This window comes from Corvus moneduloides, chromosome 7 (genome assembly GCF_009650955.1).
Source record: "Corvus moneduloides isolate bCorMon1 chromosome 7, bCorMon1.pri, whole genome shotgun sequence".
NCBI lineage: Eukaryota > Metazoa > Chordata > Aves > Passeriformes > Corvidae > Corvus > Corvus moneduloides.
Window position 1 is genome coordinate 32,224,346 of NC_045482.1, and position 20,074 is coordinate 32,244,419.

A 20,074-nucleotide genomic window follows, 5' to 3' on the forward strand; every position below is an offset into this window, starting at 1 on the left:
CTTGTTCTGTATCTATGGACAGAGTTTTAAAGTGTGTCTTCAAAGTTATTGCTACTACTTGTTGCCAAGCATTATTCTCACAGTTCTTGGTCAATGGTTTTGAAATGGAGTTTTTTACTAAAGAGTATTACAAAGTTCATCCAAAACTGGATGTGAGTCAATAAGCCAGAAGAGGTATTCAGCTTCTTGGCATGGATGATGTGCTTGGAAAACATCTGAGGTAATTACTTCAGTCTTTAATGCTGTTGGGGTCTCAGTCTGGGCTACTGCAGCTCATGAAAAACACCAACCATTTAAGGACATTTAGAGAACATCACCAGACTTTATCATTACGGGTCCCAAAAGTGGAAAGGAGCCCTTGTGTTTGTGCTTGACAAGAATTAGGTTGTTAAATTCTATTAAATATTAGGCTAAATATTTCTCATGATAAGCATAGGGAAAGTAGACTAGAATACCTAAAGAGTTTGCAAAATATCCCTCCTTAAGAGGAGGTTAAACAAATCTCTAAAAGGAACATTACATGGTTTGTCAGTACTGGCTTGGAGCATTAAAACAAACAAAGTTTAGGACTCTCTTAGCCCTGTGCTTCAGAGCTTTGGTTTTCAATAATGTATGCAGAATTACTTGAAAGGCATGTTTTTATTTTCCAATGTTGCTTAAATCTAATAATGAAATTAAAAATATTCTAACCAGAGCAGTAATTGTGATGTCTTAAGACATGGAGTTATTTCCTTTGTTAGTAAGATGGAAACAAATACTTACGGTAATTCCTCTTTTGTAATCCTGAATTTTGTACCCCTGATAATTTTTTTTTTCTTCTTCTTAGTTTAAAAATGGAATGATGCCCAGCGAAGAGACAATCTTCAGGAAAAGTCCCTAAGGAATCATGTTTCAGTGCCTATTCTGAATTTGTAGTAAAAATAAGACGTTTCAGTTCTTTTGAAACTCTAAACTTTTTCTTGCTTTCATCTGATTTTATAAATGAACAGATTTACTACATGCCTGTCACCATAGGGAGTCTTAGTCCATCTGAGCAACCAACCTGCCTTATAACACTTGAGCTGGTGACATTACTTACGAAAATCAAGAAAGCAAATGCTGTTAAGTGATTTCTTTCTTTTTTTAAGTCACAATTTTGTTAAATGCTGGACAATATTATTTTTAAAAGATACTTTTAAGTGAGTTATGTAAATAAGTTTGCAGGTCATCGAGTCTTACAGGCTTTCAGATGAAAAGCTAAATAGATATGTTACCTGTAGTAGGTACAAATTAAATTTTTTATGTTGTATAAATGATTTGCATATTAATAGATGAAAATAGAAAGATAATTTATTAAGTGCATTCTTATATTTACTGAGGAAGGATCTTTGTATGGTCCTGGAACACTACATATATAATGTCTTAGGCCATTTTGAGTAGCCTTGTAATGGCAATGGGTGCTGATGTTTAAAAATCAAAAAAATTTCCCAACAATCAGGAATCCTTAACATTTCAGTGAATGATAAAATATTTCTAATTACAATACATTTGGGTATACATTCTTACACATGTTTTAAAACAGATTGGTTCTTTAACCCATTTTCAATCCCAGTTATCTTTCAGACATGAACATTTTCAGGTGTAGCTGCCACATTGTGAAGGAGATAAATTGGTTATGAAAGTTTTCAGTCAATGGGTTGGCACTACAATAATCTGCTAAGCAATCTGAAAAGGAAAGGTGTTTGCATTGATTTTTCTTTCCCCCCAGCTGTATTAATAAATTTGTTCTAAAACTGGTAATTATCTTCCTTCCACTGCAGTGTTTCTATCCTTTTGAATCTGGAGAAGCTATTATAATTACATTCAGGAATATTTGAAATTAGTCAATGCCATTTTTCAGCTCCTGGCCTATAAGACACTTAGATCAAAGTTAATTTTGGCTTTTGATGGATTTTATTTTTTTGTAATGAATGTAAGGTGGATTTTTAGCCAGGAGTATTTTCTTCCACATAACAAGGTTATTAATAATGTAGGGTATTTCTACTGTCCCTCCACACAAATACAGAAGGATGACATAGCAGAAATGCCTGTTCATATTTTGGCACTCCATAATGATCCTTCCGTAAGAAATTTTGGTCTTTTGGTGATAAAACCATTATTTAAAGGGAATGCAGGAAAGCAACATGCTTAACTCTACATTTATAGAAGAATTCGAGCCAGCAGCTGGAATTTAATATAAGAACTGTGTGTAGAGAAGGAAGACAAAATGAACCTGGGGCTATTCTGTTCAAATATTTATCAAACCTTTCCTTCCTGTTTTTAATACTGGATTGCACTAGAAACTTTGGTGATCTGAGGCATCTCTTCAAGATGAGATAGTAAATTCTTCTTGGACACTAAAATAGGAATTAAAAAAAAACCCCAAACCAACCACAACGAAATCACAAACCCAAAAGAGACAAGAAAGTCGATTAAATTTCACAGTTAAATTTTCAAACCCCACAAGTCAAGGGGTTGAAAATGCAGTATGTTGAACTAAATTTTACTTTAGTAGAATTTTCAGGCATTTTTTGATCAGTGGAGTTTCCTTAGCTTTTGGATTTGTCCTTCAAAATGATGACAAATTTAGGGGATGTTTGCATCAACTTTTTTTCGAGAAGTATTGTACTGCCTACTCAAAATAAAAAGATAATGTCTCTCTTCAGTTAATGAAAAGTTTCAGCGATCCTGCTGAATATTTCATACCAGGCATTAACTCCAAATTTGAATCAGCTGGGACTTGTGGCATCAGTGAATTAAGCCTGGGAAGACTGAGTCTGCTTTCAGATGGGCAGTGACTGTATTTGTAGCAAAATTTTCTATTACTGTTATTTGAAATTGGTCGTGCAAATATGATTGGATCTGTGATGTCAAACAGGCAGTTGCCATTTATATTTGCCCTTGTGTTCGTGGGTTAAAATCAAAGATCATCATAGCCTCCCATGTATATGACTGTTAATTTGCACTACTCATTAGTTTGAGAGGTTAATAAGAGAATATTCTTCTGCCTCTGACCCCAGGAATGTTGAAGAACGTTCAGTAAACTCAAAGTCATGCCTTTCCAAATGTTTTTGTTTTTAACAAAATGTATTAATTTTTTTGAAAATAAGATACGAAATATTTTTATCTCGTGGCACTAGGTAGCTTAAGCTGTGTTTTTGCATTAAATTACAGTTCTTTGTATAGTAAGAACAAAACAAACTCTCCTTCCTGAAAGGATTTTTAAACAGTGGTGCCCCTGTAGTTACAAGAAACATGTTACACTTTTAATTACAGAAGCTATGACATATGACATTGTTCCTGCATTTAATAGAATGTGATGGAGTTTTTTCTACAAAACCTTGTGATTTTTAGTACAATGATATTTTATAAATATAATGTCTGATTTGAAATGTAAATTGCATAGCTCTCTAATGGGTGCTTGGTAAATGCACAAGAGATTTAGCTTTGATTCTCAGGTACCTCTGATGCAATGGAGACGTGCTGGGTTTTTCTTCCCCCGTGACACAACTGGAATGTGAAGGAGCTCTCTCTCATGAATGCTTTACCTCTGTGTGGTAGTGTAAATTGTCATTGCTCTTACTGTTTTGATTTGGGAATGTCTTTATTCTGACTTACTTCTTGTAGGAACCACATATGCTTTAGAAAAATAATGTCGAGCATTTCTTTGATTGTCATTAGATGGTTAAGGAACAGTGATTTCCCAGGCCTACAAGGTGGGAAATGAATACTATGTGTTGCTCTGTCAAACAGTTGAACTAATTCCTGTAATCCTTTGAGACAACCATCAATTTCTTCTGTGTGTGCAATTGAGGTTTTGGGGCTGTTTGGTTTTTGTATATGAAGGAAATTATGATAATTTGCCAAAAGCTACAGAGCATGCCTTTGCTTTTAGGGTTTTTGGTGAGTCTCCTGTAGTTTGATAAGCAGTGTGCTGCACTTCAGAACAAAGGCAGAAAAGGATTTCAGTTTTTCTGGCCACTTTGTGTTGGGTTTCAGTCATGCTGAAAATGTGTTCGCTACAAGGGACTGCTGCGGATGTAATGCTGCTTCAGCAAGGGATGGAAATATCACATCTGTAACAGAGTCTGGGGCACATGAGTGCTCCTGAAGGCGCTGAGGGCCTGCTGTTTGGCTTTCCCAGTGTCCACTGCATCCTGCTCCTTGGCTTCTGGCCTGTGGGAATCCCTGTGAGGGGGTAGGGGCTGTAGGACAGGACTGGTCTGGCTGGCCATGGAGTTGGGCTCCAGGGATTGCACACCAACTCAGAAGCTGGAGGCTGAGGCACTGCCCGGGTGTCCCCGTGGAATGGCAGATGCTGAGGTATTTTGTGGAAGTGGGGTGTTAAGCAGGGTGGTTGTTCAAGCTGGGGAGCTGCAGGTGATACTTGGTCTATTCGTGGCAGACCTCCTTGGAATGTACTAATGAAAATAGGAGAGCCTGCAAATTGCTTTTCTTGGTGTGTGCTGCTGTCATTGTCATTCCTGTCACAATACTCGTGCCTAGGTACTTCTATTCACAGCTGTGATGGCTTTAAATAAGGTGGCAAAATGATTTCTTTGTAATTCTTGGTTCCATTTCTCTTAGTGTTGAATGTTGTCATTCCTATTCCCTACTAAAAGATCCTCCTGTCTTCGGGAAATGATGTTACTGAGCTGAATGAAGCTATCAGAGGACAGGGAAAACCAGTTAAATTTTGGAGATAGGCTGAGTTTATGGACACACTTTAGATTTCATATGGAAATAGGCCTTGGAAAGGCAGAGTGTAAATGAAGTGAAGAACTGGCATGCTCAAAAATCAAGAAACAAACTGATGTTAATATCACAATGGTGAGTTATATGGCTAACTGTAGGATGGTCCTTTGAATCAGTTTTCTTTATTTGGGGTAAGTTTTGAGTTAGTTACCATTTCCGTTATGGCTGTCACATGTAGTGCCTGCAATTTAACAGTTATAACTCCAGTAGCATTTAGGTGTTCATTCATAAACTGTTAGGCCTTTTTTTTCCCCTATCTAATCCATGATTTCATTAATGTTGTATTTTGTGTTACATGATCATTGCAGGGCATGATTTCTCAGGGAAATATGGATGATACCATATGTTGTGAGAGATGATAACTAATTCCTGCTTTTAAAATCCCTACAAACATTTCCAGGTTTCACTCAAACATTTCACATCATGTAACTTCCATGTTGAATTTCCTTAGGCTTATCAGGTAAATCATGATGAGAATGTTAAGAGCATTTAAAGATGTCAATAAAATATACTCTGCCCAACACTTTGTTACTTTCTGGGGAAGTATCCATTCTAAGCTGTTGCTGAAATGTGTGTGATTTTCTACTTTATTATCCTCTGCGCCATAGAAATGAATAGTTACTCTGCTGATTTTGAAGCTGCACTTCTGGCATGACAGTGACATTAACTTTCAGGGTTGGGCAGTGCTGTAATAATACATAATCTAATTCTGGGGTATATCAGGATAAATCTCTAACATAAATATATTCATTTGTATCATTAAATTTTTACAAAGTCTGTTCACTTTGGGGATTTTTTGTTTGTTTTTCCTGTAAAGTTACTTTGGCTAGACTGGGATTTGATCCAAAGCCCATGAAAGTCATAGACAGCATTAATAAAGTAAAATTTTATTGAAAGGAACTCTGAAGTCAGGTTGACCTTTATGCCTTTGCAGTATTTCTGTCTGCAGCATGTATCTGGAGTGGTTTGCTTTAAGACCTCAGTAATATAAATGGAGGGATTTTAGTGCTGGTAAAAATGGTAAACACTGCTGTTACTGGTCACAAAAGATATTTCCACATATCCAGTATGCAGCTTAATTATTTAGAAGGTGAATTTGTCTTGCTACATGACTTTGTTTAAAATCAGCAGCATGAGAAATATTAACCCCTGCACTTTGCTGTGTACTTTTTTGTCTGTAGTGAGAATATGTGATCATAGTCATCAGCCTTGAGCATCAGCTTCCTCTTGGTGATTTCTGCTTTGACATTTCCATTTCCATGCCCTGTTGCATTCATTGCAAAGTGAATTTCCTCTCTAGGTAAAGCCAGTGTAATTGTATTTTGACTGCCCTAGTCCTCTGTGGTGTTAGAAATCTGACATAAGACATAAATCTGACATGTAATGTGACTACTTAGAGATCTGTGTTCTTACTCTTGTCATTAGTATTAGTAGGTAACCAAACCTTTTCTGGACATGCCTATCATGATGTGGAATGCATCCAGAATTCCATCTGGCTTTCACTTCCTACTTTTAAAAAGCATTAAGAGCTTTTCTCTGAGGATTTTTGTAGAAAGCAGCTGTTCAGTTCTACAAGTTCAGAGTCCTTTAACTGCATCTCAGTTTATGAAGTTGCATCCAATGTTCCCTTTCTTTTATTAATGAACTTCTGAAGGTTTTTTTCAGGGAAGGCGCACAAATTTTCTTTATGTTTCACAGGAGAAATATGACAGGATACTGAAATGGCCTCAAATAATAATTCAGGGCCATTTCTATAGTTCTTCAGATATGTTCCTGATTTTTTTCCCACTTTTTTTTTTTAAGAAACCCAACCAAATAAAACCAATCAAACTCCACACTTATCAAGCTGAGGGGGATTAGCCATTTAGCACAGAACTAATTTTATAATATGCAAATGACTGTATTTTATCAATGATATCAGTCAATATATTACTGATGTTGCCAGTCCACAAGTCTTCCTTGTCTGTGTTACATGTGGTATTTCTACCTAAATCTGACCACTTGCATGCCAATTAAGGTAGTTCCACTGCCAGAATGACTAATTTCTAAAATATTTTAGGATCTACTTTTTCCTCTATGTAGGGTAAAAGCAGGGCTTTCCAACCAACCAGTGTCACTTTCCTATTGGAGAAGAAAAAAAAATGTAAAAAACTTTAAAACAGAAATCCTAATTGAAAATCAAGACTATTAGTAGGAAGGTAGGAAGCATATGCTGTAAAATCATTGGGGTAATTTCTTGCGTAGCCCAATTCCACATAGGAAGTGCTTGGGCAGTAGTTTATTGGATTGATCTCTGGTTGATCTTGATGTAATATAGAAAGTAGGTATTTTAAATAATCATTTCATATTGAAGCTGAAGGCTTAAATTAAGCCCTGTGATTGTTAAAAAAAAAAAATAGTGGAAAAAAATTATATTTGGAGACTTAGGAAGGTTTTTTTTTTTTGTTTGAAGTTTGGGTTTTTTAAAACAAAAGTCCACCCAATGCAGTTACAAAGGAATGCTCTGTTAGTTGGCATTCATGAGAGGCTATTTACACAAGGCTGCATGGAGAGCACAGCCAGGTGTTGGAGCTGACATTACCTGAATGGAATTAGAGAAATGTACTAGGTATGAGCTACAGCTTCAGCATTGTAGAGCTGAAGGGGTGTTTGTAATGATTTAAAATCTGTGTGAGATCTCTTTGGAATAGATATTAGTGAAACAAAATTGTTTATGAAACCTTGATTGATGAAAGTCCTGAAACTTGACTGTGTTAAAAGATGCACAAAACCAGTCATAGTTTTGATGGTTGTTTTGGCACTGCATTTTATACCAACTTTCAGGGAATTCTCAGTTACACTTTTAAAGTGGAAGCTGCTTTAACTGAAGAGCTTTCACCTGAAGAAAACTTGGTTTCCCCTGAAGTCTGTACACTTTGCTGATAATTCAGATGTTCTGGGAGCATAGCAAGTTCCAGATATGTATCCTCTATGAAACATCTTTATGAATCATCTTTTAACCATTTTCTTTAGTGAAAGCAAAACGTGAATTGCTGATTTGTATTGCGTTTGCAGTTGAAAGCCTGATTCCAGAGTGTGTTAAACCTTGATCTATTTTTGATAAAAAAGAAATGTAGCATTTAAATCTGATTTCCATTTAATGGCAAGGATATTCATGCAGAGAAAAACATATATCAGGGTTTGATGCAGTGATTTTTAAGCCAAGAAAACAGCAGGATGGCAGTGGTAAATCTGGAAAGAAGATGCGTATCTCTTCAGAAACTCTGGTTTCCTCCTGCCCTCTTTATACCAAATTGTGTCTCCATTATTCCAGGATAATACAGGTGAAGCAAGGACCAGAACTTCTACCCTTTGTTCTTTAAAAGTGAACACTGGCTTTTGTCTGGGGTGTCTTTGTCCTGTCACTTCATTTTCTGATGTGAGGTCAGTTAAATAAAAAATATAGAATAAGTATTTTTAATTAAAATCAGATTTAAGCTATTAATTATTTTGAAAATCTCTATATTAATAGAGATCTAATGAATGGAAATTGAAGTCCTATATTGCAAATACTGAACAGTGCTTATATATTTTTAACAAAACCAGTATATATATGAAGATTTGAAATATGCATGAAGGTGAAAATTGGAAGATTGTTTTTATGTTAAAAGGTTTATAAATTGAAATTCTTAATATCCAGTACCAAAACCCTATAAAAGGGCTAATGAAAAGAAAATGTAATGTATTCTGATTAACAGCCTGTGTAATACAATCAATGGGTGTGATGTTTTTGTTCTGTATTATATTTATTATATGTAAGTAAACAATAAAGATTATAAATCTTATTTTCTTAACAGGAATTGGTATTTGGTTGGGGTTACTGCCCAAGGTGTTTTATATCATCAGTTAAGAAAAAATGGTGACTAGGGGTGGGCTTGAAGTGAGTTTTGGGGTCTCATTTTGTCTCATTTTGCCTAAGCCAGAATGTGGAAGGTAATAATTTGGTGTCAGCTTGGTCTGTGTGCCGGTTTTGGCTGGGGCAGGGCTAATTTTCTTCCCCGTGTCTGGTAGGGGGCTGTGGTTTGGGTCTGTGCTGAGCACGGATGGTAATACAGAGATGTTTCTGCTACTGCTGAGCGGGGCTTGCACACAGCCAAGGCCTTTCTGCTTTTCCTCGCCCCTCTGGGGAGGCTACACGGGAGGGTGGGAGGAGACCCCGCCGGGATGGGTGACCCGGGCTGAGCACGGGGTTATTCCAGACCGCAGGACATCGTGCTCGCTACTTAAAGTGGGAGCAAGAAGGAGGAAGAGGGGGACATTTGGAGTGATGGTGTTTGTCCTGCCAAGTCACCACTACCTGTGATGGGGTCCTGCTCTCCTGGGGATGGCTGAACACCTGCCCAGCCGTGGGAAGCAGGGAGATCATTCCTTGGTTTGCTTTGCTTGCGTGCACCCTTTGAACTGTTGAACTGCCTTTATCTCAGCCCATGAGGCTTCCTGCTTTTACCCTTTCCACTCCGTCCCCGATCCCACTGCTGGGGCAGGAACAAGCGGCTGTGTGGGGCTGGATGCTGGCTGGGGTCAAACCATCACAGTCGGGTCATTTAAGCAGTCAAGCACCGATTTTTGATCTCTTTTTGCGAGCGCCTGAATGGCAGAGTGTGCACAGGTCTGTGAGCAGCAGGGGGAGCTCCGGCCGTGCCCATCCCGCGGCTCCGGCTGAGCAATTAATGTATAAACAGTGAAAAGACAATTAATTTACCTGTTTATCGTCCCTGATTCCTGCAGTTAACCAGGGTTAGACATTGACCTTTCTTCTTGCAGCTGAACTTTCAGCGTCTTTAATAATTAAAACCTCGGGGATGATAGGCATTTACCTAAATACGTAGTAAGAAAAAAGAGGAAAAAAATTTTCCACCTTAGGCTTTTCTGAGTTTGCTGGATGAACTACAGCTGAATATTTTTTACCAAATTCATAAATAGTACTGCTATAGGAAGAAGCAGCTTTTTACACTAAAACAAGGGGATACTTGCTTTGGCACTAACTAATTAAAAAGAAGTTCATCTCATATTCCCTGACAAGCAACAGGAATTCTGGAGCTCAAATTAAGAATTTGAAGCAACTTGGCTTGAAAAGTTTCTGTATACTTTCAAAGGCCAGTTGGCAACAAGAATCCTGTTCCTCTTTCTAGTGTCCTAACTGATGGCTAGAATCCCAGTCATTGTGTGATTTCTCCCTTTTAAGTCAGAGAGAGAAAGTAAAATGTGGAATAATTTTTGGCAGGTTCTGCCATTAAAACATAAAATCGCTTTCTTAGGCTCTGTCAGCACCTGATGAGTTGTGCTGAGAGGACAGCTGGCTGCATAAATGGCTGGGGCAGGTGGTGACAGAACCACAGGAAGCAGATTTTGCAGTGGAGGCTTTGATAGAGGTGTGTGGAGGCCCAGAATGAGCTACTGGAGAAACAACTGAGGTAAGAACTTATTTTGTGGTTTGTTTTTTTGTTGTTGTTGTTGTTTTGTGGGTATTTGTTAGTTTGTTTTTCCTTATCCACACTGTGAATCGATGTATTGTTATTCTGTTAGGCTATTAAGATCTAAACTCTCCTCTGTGATATCCTGACACCTGGTACTTTTCTGTATACAAAGGGATCAGTCAGTGCAGGCTCTCTAGATTGCTTTCAGTCTTTCGGATGTAATTTGTTGACACATTATCTTGTTCTACTCTGTATGCTCTTCAGTTTTAGGAGACGCATTTCGTACATGAAACTGCCACTTGCCAGAAGCTCAGTGTGACTTGCTGCAAGGTGAGGTTTAAAGCTTCTGAGAAGGATGATTTAAACCCCATTTTCAAACTTCTTTTCCTATCAACACTATGTATGTGGGAGACATTCTTGGATTTTATTTATGTCTGCAACCCAAGAATATTCCATTTATATTGATTTTAAAAAACTTGCACAAAATTTAAGATTTCCGAAGAAACAATAGTTTACTGCCTCAATGTGAACTCTTCTTCCTCTTTTCCCCTCACTTCCCCCTCATCTTGCCCCCAGCCACTATTTCAAGATCGTGAAACAAAAGCCAGTTCTAGTTTGTGGCTTTGCAAGCTTTCAGGACTTTTTTTTTGGTAGTGTTACCTAATGTGTTATAATTTGCTGTGAGATGAGAATCTTCATATCATAAAGATTCCTTTAATTATCTAAATAGGCTTTTCTTTGTGGGAATCTTCCAGTGTTGGGGCATTTACTAGGCTTCTTTGATTTAACTACTGGGATCCTGCTGCTAATGATGATAGAAAACTCATGATTACACTGCGAGTGTGCATTTACACAATGCAAGAGAAGCTCCATAAACATAAAGGAACATTCTGTCTATCTGTAATAGTGTTCCCATTAAGAGAGAAGCTCATCTGCCAGTATGATTTTCTTTTTATCCCTTTGGAAGAAAAAAAAAAAAAATTGAAAAGTTAAGTTTTAAGCAGATGGCTTTTGTGGCTGTGGTGTTGCAGGAAAACAAGAAGTGATGCCCTATGAGAGGTTTCTGGCCATGGACATGTGGTGATCTCAGACCAAAGGGAGATAAAGAGGAAATCCCATGCAAGGGCCGTGATGAATGGAGCTGGGTCTCATGCACACCTCTCCCCAAGTCCTCCTTGCCTTTTTATGTGTTTCCTTCCTCACAAAGGAATGTACAGAAGACACTTTTCACTAATTGAGAGGATGTCATTAGTTCATAGTGTAAATATTTAAAAATATTATGGATATGTGTTAGTAATTTAACACATGTCTTTTGTGAAAAACACATTTTGGCAAAAGTGCTGCAACTGACTTCTACCTCCCCTTTCACTGTTAGGTAAAAGCTGATACAGCTCCATCTGTCACTCTTTTGCATGTGATGTTTTTCCCAGTGCTTAAAAATGGAGTTGGATTCATTACTCTTCCTACAGGAATGTGTTGGCCATAGTGAGCTTGAAGTGTAGGAAGAGAAGCTCCTGGAAAATGTGTTCCTAGGGTAAAACAGAATTGCAGTGAAATATTTTTCTCAAGGAAATGGTTATGGACTAAGCCAGTGTCCTCTCTGAGATGCAAAGGGGCAATCAAGACCAGCCTAACCTAGAGAAGAAAAGAACAAAGTGATGATCTGATCAGGAGCTGATGGAGAGCCTTGGTAAGGGAATGAGCAGCCCCTTGGAATTAGATGCATAATGGATTTCCACTAAATGAGGTATACCTGAGCTCTTGCAAAAGGAGTCAGCCTGAGCTGAAATTATTCCTGTCCTTGTCTGCTCCTTTTGTACTCGAGGGTAGGGTAAGAGGTTGAGCTCTTGATAAAGCTTCAAGACAGAACAATTTTGTGAGAGTCTCAACTGTTCTGTGAATAGTGAATGAATCAGCTTCAGATTGTCATGGATTAAAAGTTTCAAAACACCCAAAAATTGAAATGGTAGAAGTGTTTCATTATTTTAAAAAACACTAATTTGCTTTTAGGGGTCTCAATGGTATAAAGGTTTGGTGACACATTGAGTCTGTCATGAAATAATAGTAATGTCATGTTGGCATCCTGCCAAAGTAATTCCTCAAAACACCTAGTTAATGCTTTTAATGATGTATTTCTGCTTTCTGGCTCTGGTCTGCCATTATACCTGCCAGCCTACCTCCTCCTTTTGCAGCTGATTTCTAAAACTGACACGTTTATGTCTCCCTTTATAAGTTCTTCATTTTTCCCTTTTTTTTCCCCCATCTCCTCTCACAGGTTTAAAAAAAGACAGTTCAACTCTAAATCGTTCGAAAAATTGGCAGCAGAGTCACCCTAGCAGTATAGCAAAGAGGCACAAGTACAGAGGAGTTGAGAATCCTGGCTTTGTGAATTTCTCGTCACATACCAGACTATTTAAATCTGAAGTGTATGTTGGCCTTGAAGTGGATCTTCAAGAGAACTCCTGAACAAAGCTGCTTGTTCCACACAACAATATTGTGTCATTTGTTTAGAAAACACTGCTTCTTGCTTGGTTTGGTTTTTCCGGAGAGGATAACAGTTTCAAGGTAAAGGCTGCTGGGTGTCAACTCAAAACAGAATGGACTCTTAGAGAAGCTCTAGAGTACTACAGTCAATTCCATTGTGTCCTTCTGAACATGACCTGTTCCAAGGACCCAGCCTTTTATGTGCTGCTTTGAGAGTTGTGAGTAGACACAATACCTCTTCCCTTCCTTATCCTTACTGATTATACTTGAGAAAGTTCCTTCACCTTCCAATGGTTTGGGTTTTCCCCTTCCTGAAATCATGATAATCCTTACAATTCCTTTTTCAGGAGGCGAAAACAAGATAAATTGTTAGCACAGTTGCTTCAGGGCCTGGGCACAAAAATATTGTTCCCATGTCCTTAAGAATGCCTCAGTTCTTAAGGAAGCTACAGCTTTCAGCCCAGGCCCTGCAGCAATATTGCCATCTTGTCTCTCATATTCCCTAAATCTCCCTAATTCCTCCTGCCCTGCCTGACCTGTGCTACTTGAGCAGTCAGTTCACTTCCCAAAGTCCTTAATCAGTGCTAGAGGTGCCAGCACTGAGAGATCAGGACCTTTAGTACAGATGCCACCCGAGGCACACCAATGAAGATTAACTACTATTTCTTACATTATTAAAGGAAGTCTTCTAGCTGCTTGAAAAGAGAGTGGGGATTGCTCCAAATACCTAAAAGTCTTTTTTCTTCAATGTAACAAATGTTGGTTTACCTCAATGGCTGTGCTACAGAAGCTATTCCAGTACCAAAGGGTGCAGAGCCACCATAATGGAGATATAGGAACATTAGAAACTGTGGCTGGGATTCAGTTTTTGAGGAACTGGCCTAGGCTCCCCAAAATTCACATCTGTAGGAGACCAGGGAAAGGAATAAACCAAGAAGGGGAGGGGGGTAGGAAGAGAGGTAAATAGGGTGGCACACACGGAGGGTGAAGGCAAGTCCTCTCCTTCCATCTCTAATTCTGCCCCTTAAGGTAGTTATCAGTAATTCCCAACGCTGGAAGATCAAACCTTTTCCATGTTTACTGTTCTCTAAGCTATTCCTTCTTACAGCAGTGAAATAATTTTTATGTTCTGTCCCCTTAGACCAGACCTACCTTGCAGCATTGAAACACCTCAGAGATGTTTGTATATTTATTTTTCTGTCTTAGAAAAACCTGCACATAGTGAAAAACATTTTGAAAACATTCTGCTAGCAATAATTTCATCACTCTCCACCCACAATCTATTGAGTCTGAACATTTGCTTCCTCTGAGCCGCCTTGTTGCCTCTAAACCTGTTCACAGACCTCTGAAAATGCTTTTCCTGCATTCTGCAAATCACCAAACTCAGGTAGGAGAAATTCTTCCACTGGTAAATGGACTCTGCGGGTTAGTGGTACCCTGGTGTGCTTTTTGTTTGGTTTTTAATCACATGTTACTCCTACAAACCTACTGTGTTTTTCTTTTTCCCGTCTTTATATGCACCAAGTTACTCCTTGGAGATAGTCAGGCTTCCAAAAGTTGGGAGCCTGAAATGTGTGTCTTTTACAGAAAGTATAAGCACTTATATGTAAATTGTAACTCTCTGAAGAAACACCTAAAAAATTACCCCTCGCCCACACACTCACTGTCCCACTGAGCTGAGATTTCTCTGTGCTTTATGGGCTTTAAATATAGGGTGTCCCTTTCCCCCTTCTTAATTTGCTGCTGTATTGGGAGGGTTTTTTCCCTTCCTTTAGAGACAAAGCAGCCTTTTGGAGAATTCAGGATAGCTGAAACATCTCAGCAGGTGTGGTGTGAAACTGGGCTTGCTGTGAACACTGACTTACAACTTTTTGCTCAGAGGCATCCCACTGAGTCTCTGTTCAGGTGAACAAAATCCCACTTCTGAGAGCGTTACAGGCTGGATCATCAACTGGGAGTCAAAGGCATGGCCCCATTTATTTGAACAGAGCTGTGCTAATTCACATCAATGAAAAAATCTGATCTTAATGGATAATCTGCAGTTAATCCCTACAATGGGTAAATAACTGTCTCTAAATGCTGTCCTTAGGGTGCTTTTTTGCTGTTAATTTGATTTTGTAACTTTTCTGTAGATTTTTTGGTAGCAAATGAAAATTTATGTGACTAGAAGAAAGAGATATACCTGAGGCTCGTTACAGTACAAGTGAGAGTAGGAGCAACAGAGATGTATCTTGCTCCTTGCTGATTGCATGAGCATGTGGATCACATGAATGAATTCTTTATATTAAATGTGACTTCTTTGTTGTCCATCACCCTAAAGGAAACTCAGAGTTTTAAATTTCATCTTTCCATTTCTCTCCTAGTTACTGCTTCAGTTCTTCTCTGCACTGTTCTTGGAATGGAGTTTTTTAATATTATTTCCCCAAATAGTTTGGTTTTAGAATGATATTAACATTATTGCTAATAGTAACTAAAGTGCAGAGCTTCTTGGAGTCAGCGATTTCATGGCTATGTGCTGCTTATAAATTTCTGGATGGGGTTTAACAAATCATGCCAAGAAAACAGAAGGGCATACTGTCCTTGACCCTTAATAATGTTGATTTTCCTGAAAAGAGTTCTTGTGTCACCAGTCTTGATCCTTTTGCAAAGTAAGTACCTGCTTGCTGCTGTTTTCTGTCTGCAGAACATCCTTCTCAGAATCAGTTAGGTACACTGCAATAATTATTTACTCTTAATTAATGTGGTAGTTTTATTCATGGCTTCCTTTACTGGTCATCTGTTCTATTATTTCAAATCCAGGTCTGGCAAAATTTCTTTGCCTGCAATTGCTTGAGAGGAAGATTGTACAACTAATTGAGCTGCCTGGCTCTGGTCCATGGCCTGTAAATGTCCATCTTGTTCACACAGCTGTATAGAATTTTCCAGACTAGCAGGCTGGTCTGGCATGCAGAGTCAAGCTTTATTCACCCAGAACAATCATCACTTATCCCAAGAGAAAGAAAGGTGAAGACACCTTCTAGTGAAGGATGCTTCAAGAATTGGGAAACTGATTCACTCTTCAGGGGTTTAGTTATCAAACAGAGATCAAATATACACTCCATGAGTTGACTCATCTAAATAGTAAAATGGACAATTACTAAAATATCCAAATTACTAAAGTATCCAGGCAATTACAAAATTAAGCTGAGCCTGATAGCTGACACAATACCTGGTGCTCAGCTCAGTATTGCTCCTCAGTCTTACAGACATGGCCAGGGGGAAAGGGAGGGGATGCACATGTCGCAGTAATGCATCATCACACTGAAGTGTGTCATTCAAACTCACTTTAGGAAGCAGGTCCAGGTCTGTAAGGTGCAATAACAAAATAATCACATGTACTGTTTACTGATGTTGAAAGACCTAAATGCACAGAATTTGCAATTCTGCATGGCATAATAGAAACTAAGCAAAAATGTTATGGCAAAGACAGACTCCAGTGGGTGTATTTGTAAAGTTATCCCATACAGTCCTTAGCTGTTAAAACCTGCCATCCTTTCTAATCTCCTCAGACACTTAGTTCAGAGCAGTTCTTGCTAAATTCACACAGTTTTAGTCCTGTGTTTATCTCCTGACTAATTTTGTATTATGTCCTCCTCTGTGAGCACCTCCTCCCTCTGCTGCCCACTCTGGGCACTCTCCAGGCTGCCCCTCAGCCCCTGGTGCCCTTGGCCCTTTCTGAAGTGCCATGGGTGTCACTGCTGGGCCGAGCTGTGCTCTGTGCAGGGTCTGTGGCACAGCTGGTGGGAGCTGTCCATGTCTGGCACAGAGGGAACTCCACAGCCAGCGCCCAGACACGAACACCAGGCAGCAGGAGCTCTGGGCTGTGCGCTAGAGGCTGTCTCTGGAGGATTTTGGATTCACCAGCTGTGGAGAGAGAGCCCTGGCAAGCATGCTTCATTTCCTGATGCCAGCAGGGCCGGGTGAGCACCAGGAGCTCCTGTCAGGGGCCCTCAGGTGTGGGTGAGTGTGGGTTCACAGCACAGCGTGGAGTGATGAGGCTGGGAAAGCCATCGGATGAGCTGTTACTTTTATTTTTTCTCCACAAAGGAATGTCTTACCCTGTGTCTTTCCATAACCTTGTCCTCCAGTTGCCACTTCCCACGGGTTCTCACGGACACAGTGCTTTGCTGTTGCCCAAGGGACATGAAGTGGCTCTCAGGGAGCTGCCAAAATAATGGCCTTGAAATCATAATCTTACTAACATAAGCTCACATTGGTGCTCTTTCATGTTTATCTACTTACGTGGTCTCCAGAGATGGCTTTAACATTGACTTTGGTTCATCTGGACATTACAGTGTGCCCTCCAAAGATGCCTGCTAAATTTATCTTACCCCTGGCTTTAGCAGGGATGCCATCCCACAGAGCTCATACCCTGTGCTCCAAAATGTGATCATGTAGACAAGGCCAGAAAAATACCACAGAGGTTTCTAGTTTGGGTGCTTGTGCCACGTGTGCTTTGGCAGGCCAGGAGCTCTCTGCTCCCACACATCATGCAGTGCCTGGGGTGTGGAGCAGCTTCATTGGAAACACCTCCTGGTGCCTGGAGTTGGCAGGTTCTTTGGGAAACCTGAGAATTCACCCCCAGCACCTCTTGCTGTGCTGCTGATGGCAGCGTGTCTTTGCTTGGCTTGGGCAGGTGTTGGGTTGGGCTTGTCCCTGTGCTGGGAAGATTTTAAGGCTCAGGATGAAAGTTGCAGGTTAAGAGGTTGGCTCTGTCCTTAAACCACCAGTCTGAGCCTGAGTTTGGTCAATTACACCTCAGTGGGTTAAGCTGCTCGCAGGGATGTAGGAGGAAAGGTGTTGCCTCCACTGCCTCACCAGCAATCTGTCCTGAGCTTCCAAGAGCAGAGGCAAAAGGGTGACGGATTTCTGTCTGTCCTCTGCAGCTGCTCCTGCTGTCTGACTGTCTGGGCAGAGCTCTGTGCCTAAAATCCTGCCTTTCTGGAACAGCAGACAAGGTCTTTTTGTCTGCTGTGTCCTCTGATTTGAAATTGTGTGCACTGAATTTTAAAATTCAAAACCTTTCTCGTCCTTTCTTGCAGGACATGGTGTTGTCTTGCAAACCAGGCCTGAGGTGACTGAATGTGATAGCATTTTGTAATTTTTGATGGAATAGGTATACTCTGAAAGTAAAACAAACCTAATGGCTCCATGTTCCCTGGGTCATGATTTTCCAAGGAAGAGACCTTGACTTCTTTGTGCAAACACAGCAACCTCTTACTTCACCAAAAAAATTTTAAGATATAAAATGGGGAGCTAAATAACCTGAAATATAAAGTATTAAATACAAAATAATTTAGCAAAAATATATGTTGTCTTTTTTTACCAAGGAAGAATGCATCCATCACATATGATAGTCTTTCAGCAGTAGTAGAAACTGCTATTCTGCATAATAAAGCAAGTGGAAAACAGCAAATAAAATGGCCAAAGTTGCTGTTTCTCCAAAAATTATCTTCTTTGAAATCTAAATAAAACAAACATATAGAAGATAACAGGGAAAAAAAAACCACCTTGTCTAGAGGTAATTCTTGCTTGCAGCCTGAAAGCTGAAGAATTTCAGTGACAGAAGATACCCTGAGCCACTCTGAGGCTGCAGATTTGCATGAGAGCCAGGCTGCTTTAAACTGCTGCTTTTGGAGCTTCTCTGCTGGCCCTCAGCTCCCAAAGCCACTGCCTTAGCAGCCTAAGCCAGGTTTTCTTTGAAGAAAAGGGATAACAGTAAGAAGAGCAGTTTACAGAAGAAAAAGGATACCTGTCAGGGAGAGGACACTATTAGGAATTAAAAATCTTGCCTGGTGGTATGTAGGTTGCTCAGGCTGATGGAGGTTATTAGATTATTTTATCTTTGCTTCTGTGGCTGGTCAGGATTTCTTCAAATGTGAGGTTGATGAGATCTGGGTGGTGCCCCACTATCTCGGGAGCCCTTGAGGAAGGCAAGCCAGGAGAAGCAGCAAATTGTTTTGAGTTCTTCTTTATATGGGTGCCTAACAAAAATTGAACATAGCTACCCCAAAGGGATTGGTAAATAACTAACTACCACATCTAAATATTTTTTAAGGGTGTGTTTTTAATCTTGGCATATTGTCTTTGTTTCACTGATTTTCTAGTTTATTCTCCTTCTGTTTTTTACTCATGATCAGCACATTCTTCTTGGTAATATTTATTTATTTGCATAAATTTAGACCAAATAATATTTTTCTAGTAAAAATTTGACATTTTTATCATCACTGGTAGCTGACCCTTTGTGAGTTTTTTTTCTGTGCAAGAGTGGTGTTGTTCAAGATCTCTTGAGCCCCAGCTCCAAAACTTTCCAAAGAGTGAAATTATGACCTCACTGAAACCAGTGGGAAAACACCTTCTTTGGTGATGGAGATAAAAGAACACTTTGGGGGGAAATGCTGGACATCCACAAATATAAGTGCATATATTATGTCTCTTTTTATACATCACTTTTAGATCTAAGATGTTCTCCACTAAAAGAGGTTAAAATGCCTGTTATATTCTCCTGGGGTTTCTCCCTTTCCAGCTTTTTTTCTTACCTTTTAGTAAGTTTCAGAGTCTGTGGAAATTTCTGACTCCTGGAAGTGCTCTTACATTTAATTTAAGACTTCCAAGTCTAAAACTTCTTACTCTTTGTAATGTATTCTGCAGAGGGACCATATGAATTTTCAGGCATGCAATAATGATCACAAACCTGTGCTTACACACTGTGGATTTCATACAAATAAATGAGCATGCACTATTCATTTTCCTACAGTGGGAATACAGCTTTCCTATATTTCTAAGATTTCTGGCAAAATTTCATGATGGTCTTAGTTACTCAGTACCTATTATGAGCCTCCAAGATGGGAATGTGTTTCCAAGAAATGAAACATGGAAGTGTTCTCCGAGCTATTTTAATGCTAATTCTTGTTCACTTTTTCAGAGCCTGAGTTTTAAACACCACCACTGTGAAAAGATCAGACTGAACTGGGAAATGCATTTTGGCCATAGAGATGAAATTGTGAATGGGCATTTAATTGTGGGAAGCGATTCTGTAGTAGGTCGTTTTAGATCTTTCAATTGGTGTGAGTCAGTGAGCTTTTATGGCAACAAAATTGCACAGTAGGCTTTAATTGTGCATAATTATTGCACTGCATGGTGCAGAGTACTATACTGTAGGCATTCAGCTGCATTCTGTTAAATGTTTTTTTTTGAACTCTCTGAAGAAGTGCACCTGATGCTATTTGATATATGTTTGCTTCATGTGCTCGTGCTTTTTTTTTTTTTTTTTTGTCTTAGGAAGGTGAAAATAATAATAATAGAATAGTTTTCATCCCTCC

The 20,074-nt window shown here is 39.3% G+C and overlaps 1 protein-coding gene and 1 long non-coding RNA gene across 3 annotated transcripts in view; both read left to right on the forward strand.

Annotated features, from left to right (window-relative positions):
* The window catches only part of SLC35F5 (solute carrier family 35 member F5), a 30,229-nt gene extending 21,632 nt beyond the window's left edge, over nucleotides 1-8,597 (forward strand). For both annotated transcript variants that reach the window (XM_032114204.1, XM_032114205.1), the window contains exon 17: nucleotides 827-8,597. The gene's annotated coding sequence lies outside the window, so the exon portion shown is untranslated. The remainder of the gene's footprint in view (nucleotides 1-826) is intronic.
* Nucleotides 8,598-10,074: 1,477 nt separating this feature from the next.
* Nucleotides 10,075-20,038, forward strand: LOC116446864. Its single transcript, XR_004241411.1, has 2 exons — nucleotides 10,075-10,226; nucleotides 10,494-20,038. It is a non-coding gene; the product is annotated as an uncharacterized LOC116446864 (long non-coding RNA).
* Nucleotides 20,039-20,074: the final 36 nt, after the last annotated feature.